At 40.2% G+C, this 6,825-nt stretch overlaps 1 non-coding gene across 1 annotated transcript; it reads right to left on the bottom strand.

The window, feature by feature from the left end:
• Positions 1-6,296: 6,296 nt before the first annotated feature.
• On the bottom strand, positions 6,297-6,460 carry LOC120531991. Its single transcript, XR_005634183.1, has one exon. It is a non-coding gene; the product is annotated as a U1 spliceosomal RNA (small nuclear RNA).
• Positions 6,461-6,825: the final 365 nt, after the last annotated feature.

Here is a 6,825-nt window from a genome sequence, read left to right as displayed (position 1 = left end):
GCTACATGTCAATAACTGATATTGCCATTATTTCCTTGATTTTTGTACATGTCATATTGTGTATAGAGTGATTATGTCATTTTGCAAAATTGTATTAATTTCTGAAATGTTATCATGGAATCAATCACAAGTACAATACCTCCTAAATATCTCTTTGCAACACATGTTTATGCAGAAAGGTCAGGCACCTTTTAGCTTGCATGAGTTTTGAAAAGCGTGTGGGAGAGGTGATACAGCTGAGCTTTATTTCACATTCAATTTTGCAATCACAAAACTCAATAAAAATGTACATTTGGATCAAACAGAAGTGGTAAAGAGTTAATACCTCTGCATTGTTTTTAATGCCTATTTTCTATATTTTATTAAGCTAATTATTTTCATTTTTTCACATTCTTTCCAAAAATAATAATAATTTATTATTTGCCCATTATGGAAGTATTTTATTCTGAACCCTGTATTGCAATACATGTTGTATGTGGAATAAGTGTATCCCTTAGTAAGGGATATATGGGGGGCGGGGGTTGAATGGCAAAAATGTGCCTTGCCTCAGGCAAAAATATTTAACTCACCGGCCTTGACTGTTATTATATAAACTGCTCAAAAAAATTAAAGGAACACATTGAAAACACATCAGATCTCAATGGGAAAAAGAAATCCTCCTGGATATCTATACTGATATAGACTGGGTAATGTGTTAGGAACGAAAGGATGCCACATCGTTTGATGGAAATGAAAATGATCAACCTACAGAGCCCTGAATTCAAAGATGCCCCAAAAATCTGAGTGAAAAAATTATGTGGCAGGCTAGTCCATTTTGCCAAAATTTAATTGCAGCAACTCAAAATTGTACGCAGTAGTTTGTATGGCCCCTGTGTTCTTGTATACATGCCTGACAACATTGGTGCATGCTTCTAATGAGATGACAGATGGTGTTGTGGGGGATCTCCTCCCAGATCTGGACCAGGGTATCACTGAGCTCCTGGACAGTCTGAGGTGCAACCTGGTGGCATTGGATGGACCAAAACATAATGTCCCAGAGGTGTTCTATTGGATTTAGGTCAGGAAAGTGTGGTGGCCAGTCAATGGTATCAATTCCTTCATCCTCCAGGAACTGCCTGCATACTCTCACCACATGAGGCCAGGAATTGTCGTGCACCAGGAGCCACTGTACCAGCATAGGGTCTGACAATGGGTCCAAGGATTTCATCCTGATACCTAATGGCAGCCAAGGTGCCTTTGTCAAGCCTGTAGCGTTCTGTGTGACCCTCCATGGATATGCCTGCTCAGACAATCATTAACCCACCACCAAACTGCTCATGCTGAATGATGTTACAGGCAGCATAATGTTCTCCATGGCTTCTCCAGACCCTTTCACTTCTGTCACGTGCTCAGGGTGAACCTGCTCTCATCTGTAAAAAGCACAGGGCACCAGTGGTGCATCTGCCAATTCTGGTATTCTATGGCAAATGCCAATCGAGCTGCATGCTGCTGGGCAGTGAGCTCAGGGCCCATTAGAGGACATGGGGCCCTTGGGTCACCCTCATGAAGTCTTTCTGGTTGTTTGGTCAGAGACATTCACACCAGTGGCCTGCTGTAGGTCATTTTGTAAGGCTCTGGCAGTGCTCATCCTGTTCCTCCTTGCCCAAAGGAGCAGATACTGGTCCTGCTGATGGGTTATGGACCTTCTATGGCCCTCTCCAGCTCTCCTAGAGTAACTGCTTGTCTCCTAGAATCTCCTCCATGCCCTTGAGACTGTGCAGGGAGACACAGCAAAACTTCTGGCAATGACACGTATTGATGTGCCATACTGGAGAAGTTGGACTACCTGTGCAACCTCTGTAGGGTCCAGGTATCGCCTCATGCTACCAGTAGTGACACTGACTGTAGCCAAATGCAAAACTAGTGAAGAAAAAGTCAGAAAAGATGAGGAGGGAAAAATGTCAGTGGCCTCCACCTGTTAAACCATTCCTGTTTTGGGGGTCATCTCATTGTTGCCCCTCTGTTGTTAGTTTCATTAACACCACAGCAGCTGAAACTGATTAACAACCCCCTCTGCTACTTAACTGACCAGATTAATATCCCATAAGTTTCATTGACTTTATGCTATACTCTGATTAAAAAGTGTTCCTTTAATTCTTTTGAGCAGTATATTTTTAAATTAGTTTATTCTAAATATATATGTTGCATTCCAGCATTTTTACATTGCTGCTGTAAAATACATGTAGTCTCTCTTTTGAATTTGCCTTTGGAGATGAGATTATCAATAAATTAAAGCAGCACTGGGTTTGACTGCTGCTGTTGGTCTGCATGAGTGACTTCAGCCACTAACAGTGAATTTATAACAAGCATTGTCTTTGTAGATATTTTTAACCATTTTAATAACCATTTGTGAATGTTCTTTGCTGATTCTTCCTACATGAGAAGAAATTCAATAAAAGGTCATTCAGAGATTAAAATTCAGGTCAATACGCAGTATGCATAACGCTATACAGTAGGTAGAAATCAGATTGTTCCAAAGCATTGCTGTAGCAAGCAGGACATTTCAGATGATCCAAAGAATATTTCGCAGAAATTTTCCTTTAATTTTGACAGAAATATAGGAATATAGGCAACTTATAAGATTTGTTAGGCTAAATGGCCTATTACTGTATCTTGTTATGTTCACCAATATCCTTAATTTGTTTATTTTCTTAAATAATTAGACCAGAGGTAAGTATGGCTGAAACACATGTTCCACGTTTAACAGATTATGCCAAAAGTTTTCTGTCATTCTGGTTATACACATTTGCACTGTAAAAATCTTTGCGGCATGCAAATTCCTTCTTTGAGTTTTACACAAGTTCACACAAAAGATTCCTTTGTCAATTGAGTTTGTCTCCTTTTCCATTTATTTTTTAGGACCTAGCCATGTACTGGACAGTCAGTAACATTAATTAAATTATATCTGACCGAGACTGCATTGCTTATCAGTGTTTGCAAGAAGTGAGTAATTTAATTAAAACAGATAATGGGTAGCGCTGCTGCCTCGCAGTTAGGAGACCCGGATTCGCTTCCTGGGTCCTCCCTGCGTGGAGTTTGCATGTTCTCCCTGTGTCTGCGTGGGTTTCCTCCAGGTGCTCCGGTTTCCTCCCACAGTCCAAAGACATGCAGGTTGGGTGCACTGGCGATCCTAAATTGACCCCAGTGTGTGCTTGGTGTGTGGGTGTATGTGCCCTGCAGTGGGCTGGTGCCCTGCCTGGGATTTGTTCCTGCCTTGCGCCCTGCGTTGCCTGGGATTGGCTCCAGCAGACCCCGTGACCCTGGGGTAGGATATAGCAGGTTGGAAAATGACTGACAAACATATAACATGGGTGATCTATTTCTAATTCTCCTTGAGATCCATCCGTCCATGACTGGAGCCACTTTTTCCAGTATGTAGCAGTGAGAGAGATGAGGTCTGAAGTTGGTCAAAAGGTGAGAACCAATCCTAGACTGGACTTCAGTACCCCATGGTGCACATTTACACACAACCACACTGTTTTGTTGTAGTAGGGTCCAAGGATGACCTGATTTTTCCTTTCAGACTCTTTATTATGTACAGAATACCTCAAGTCCGATATATAGCCCTTGTACGTTTACTCTTATCAGCCTCACTACTGTCAAGGTTGACTGTGACAGCTACTGTAATATAATTCCTCCCTTTGCTTCTATGTCTATAATGTCAGGCAACTATATGAAAAACCAGAACAGATAGAAGAGAAGAGTAAAATGAGTACAACCCGATTAATAATCATTTTTCTTGTTTGCTTAGACTACCAGGTGGCTCTCCATCTTAGTATGTTGATTGGTTTCATGTCCAGTATGGTTTAGCACGGGCCTTTGAATGGAATGGTAGAAACAGATGGAATGACTGTGTACACAGAGATGCAAAGGCACTAAATGTATGCTACTCTGCCTTCCTTGATATGCCTCTCAGACCAAGGGATGTCAAACATTTCCCAATTAAGCAGACTCAGCCCACATTCCACCTCTGGCTAGAACTAACTTGCTTGTCCTTTCTTCTTGTCTGCACTCCCCTAGGATTTCTTCCTGGAAGGGAGATGAGGTGCTTGTGATTCTACCTGCTTGTCCTTTCACTTTGCTTGTATTCCCCAAGGTCTTCTTCTTGGAAGGGGATGAGGTGCTCATGAATTGAAAGCCTAACCTCTTTTGTAGAAACTCAAGGGGTTTTACCTTTACAACTAATTTGCAACCTTCTGATGTCACAGATAATGTACCAAAGCAGCAGCTTCGCACTCAATTGGGATGCGAGTTGTAGCAAAACATTCTTGTTACAAACAAATTGGTACAGAGCCCTCAACCCCCCTAAACACAAATTACACATCCCAGAGTAGCAATTAACAAAAGTTCTTCTCTGATCTAGTAGGGTCATATGTGTGCCCTAAAAACAACTCCCCCTTAAACATTATTAATTTTCAAATAAAAGTATGGCTTAAACTTAGGCATTAAAGACAATTCTACAAAAAAGGCGATATGATCCACTTATATGCTAGGTATTACTCTTGATTGTACACACTCAGAAGAAGATCTGTAGAAAAGTCTCACTACTGAAAGAAAGGAATGACAGATCTTGTGAATATAGAAGAAATTGAATGATCTCAACAGCCACCTTGGAGACAGAGAAGGGGTCTTAATTTTAATTGTAGGAAGTATGCTCAGTGAAACATATGCCTCTATTTGGTAATTTTTGTATTTCTGTTTCTTTTTTTTCTTGGTATGTATACAGTGGCAATTAGAGGAAAATCCTTTTGTGTACTTTTTATTGAGTTACAGTCTCACATGATAACTTTAAAATATATAATATGAATGTGCTGCATTTACCATCCCGGAAGGTGGAGGGAGCAGTGGAGAGACTGCATTTTGTTACAGTGTGTTTGTTGCAATATGAAAAGTATTAACCTAATCTTCTCAAACTCACTTATTCCCACTTTGCGGTTAGGGGTGGTGAATAGGAATTGGGCCTGTAGGATGAAACCTATCTCAGAAGTACAAGACAGGAACCCAATTAGGACTGGGTGACAGTCCATCTCAGGGTTCTCTCTAAAAGGCAGCTACTTTTAACTATGATTTTTCTCAACTAAATCTCAGTTTTGCATTACTTCTGAAAACAGCACCCCAATGTCAATGTTTTAATTCTGAAAAATGCACTTGTACAACACAGCATGAATATTTCATTAAAATGTAACACATTATATAAAACATGAGCAATACAATTAAGTGTAGACACTGATGTAACATTTCACACTGATTGCCATGGCAATATTTTAGCTGTATGAAAAAGAAGATATTCAGTATTTTTAGTGGGCCCAGAACAGAAACCTTTTTCCTTTTTTGACATTATATAATACATATTGAGCTTCAAAATCTAAACATCAGGCATAAATCACCCTTATTCTTTATATATGCCATACAAACATCACTGAAACACAGCCTAGAAAATAAAACTCAATAAAATCAATGCCATATATGTAACATATTTTTATTATAAATGTACATCTCTAAACTACTACCATTTTCTTAATCATATAAAAACACAAATATCAAAAGAGCCTTACCTCAGTGTTGCACATCAGTAGTGGCAAGAGCTAATGGTTGCTAAAGATTATTTTTTAAAGTTCCCAGACTATTCCACTTTTTCAAGGGTGTGCTAATTCGGATGCAATGATACAAAAAAGAGACACAGTTGTTTTCAAATTATTTTTACATTATGTGGTTTACTCCAGCTATTAATTTTCATAATGTGTGCCTTACAGGTTATCAAATCTCCCTTTATTCGTGCTTTTTTAGCTTGGTTTTATGTAGCAGTGTACAATCAAGACACCAAAAATACAGGCGTGCTACATGTTTCAGCCATCCAGTGTTTACTCCAGAGTTGATGCAGTCAACTGTCCAACCACTGCCCTATCCACCTTTCTATAGACTACCTTCTTACCAAGTTCAGGGTCAGAGGAGACCTGTGCTCACCACTGCAGTATTCAAATTCATTTATTATTTTGCTTATAGCACATACACATTTGTCTCTCTTTTTTTTTTTTTGTTATTTATTTTGCATTATACAATTTCTTGTATTAGGAATTTGTTCATTTTCGCAGGGTCAGCCATTGTACAGCACCCCTGGAGCAACTGCATGTTAAGGGCCTTCTTCAAGGGCCCAGCAGTGTAGGATAACCTTTGGCAGTAATGGGGATTTGAGCTGGCAACCTTGCAGACACCAACACAGATCCTTAGCCTCAGAGCCACCACACCACCCCCAAACTCAGGGGAGAGTGTGAACGCCGTCCACCACTACCGGAAATTATGCAGTCGAGCTTCCTACATTTGGGGAAGTCACAGGAGTCAGCACACCCGGAGTGCAATGGATGAGCCTCGCACTGGGAAAACCACCTTAGTGATCATGGTATCTCCCCTGCCAGAGAAGTATATTATTAGGTAAGTATGTTCTTCTTTAATGTTGCCTAAAAATGTTGGATTGTAAAGCATAAGACTAATATTTGTAAATGCCTTGTAGTGTACATCTTTGGTGAATCACTACTGTCTTGGAGATGGACGTTGACACTTATCATAATTAATAAATATTAACTACTTTTGTGATGATGGGGGTTGGCCCCACGCTACTGGCTCCTTCCTGTGAGCCACTTGAACCCGCTACTGCTGATAACGTACCTGAGGGAGGAGCCAGCAGATGAGGACACAGCGCACAAAGCAAAGGGGTAGGTGTATAAGTGATCTAGAGCTTTTATTAAAATCCAACAAAACAGAACAGTGTTCAAAAGTGCCGTGCAGATC

Source organism: Polypterus senegalus, chromosome 6 (genome assembly GCF_016835505.1).
Source record: "Polypterus senegalus isolate Bchr_013 chromosome 6, ASM1683550v1, whole genome shotgun sequence".
NCBI lineage: Eukaryota > Metazoa > Chordata > Cladistia > Polypteriformes > Polypteridae > Polypterus > Polypterus senegalus.
The sequence above is the reverse complement of the archived record's forward strand: the minus strand, read 5'-3'. Positions and strand labels throughout refer to the sequence as shown.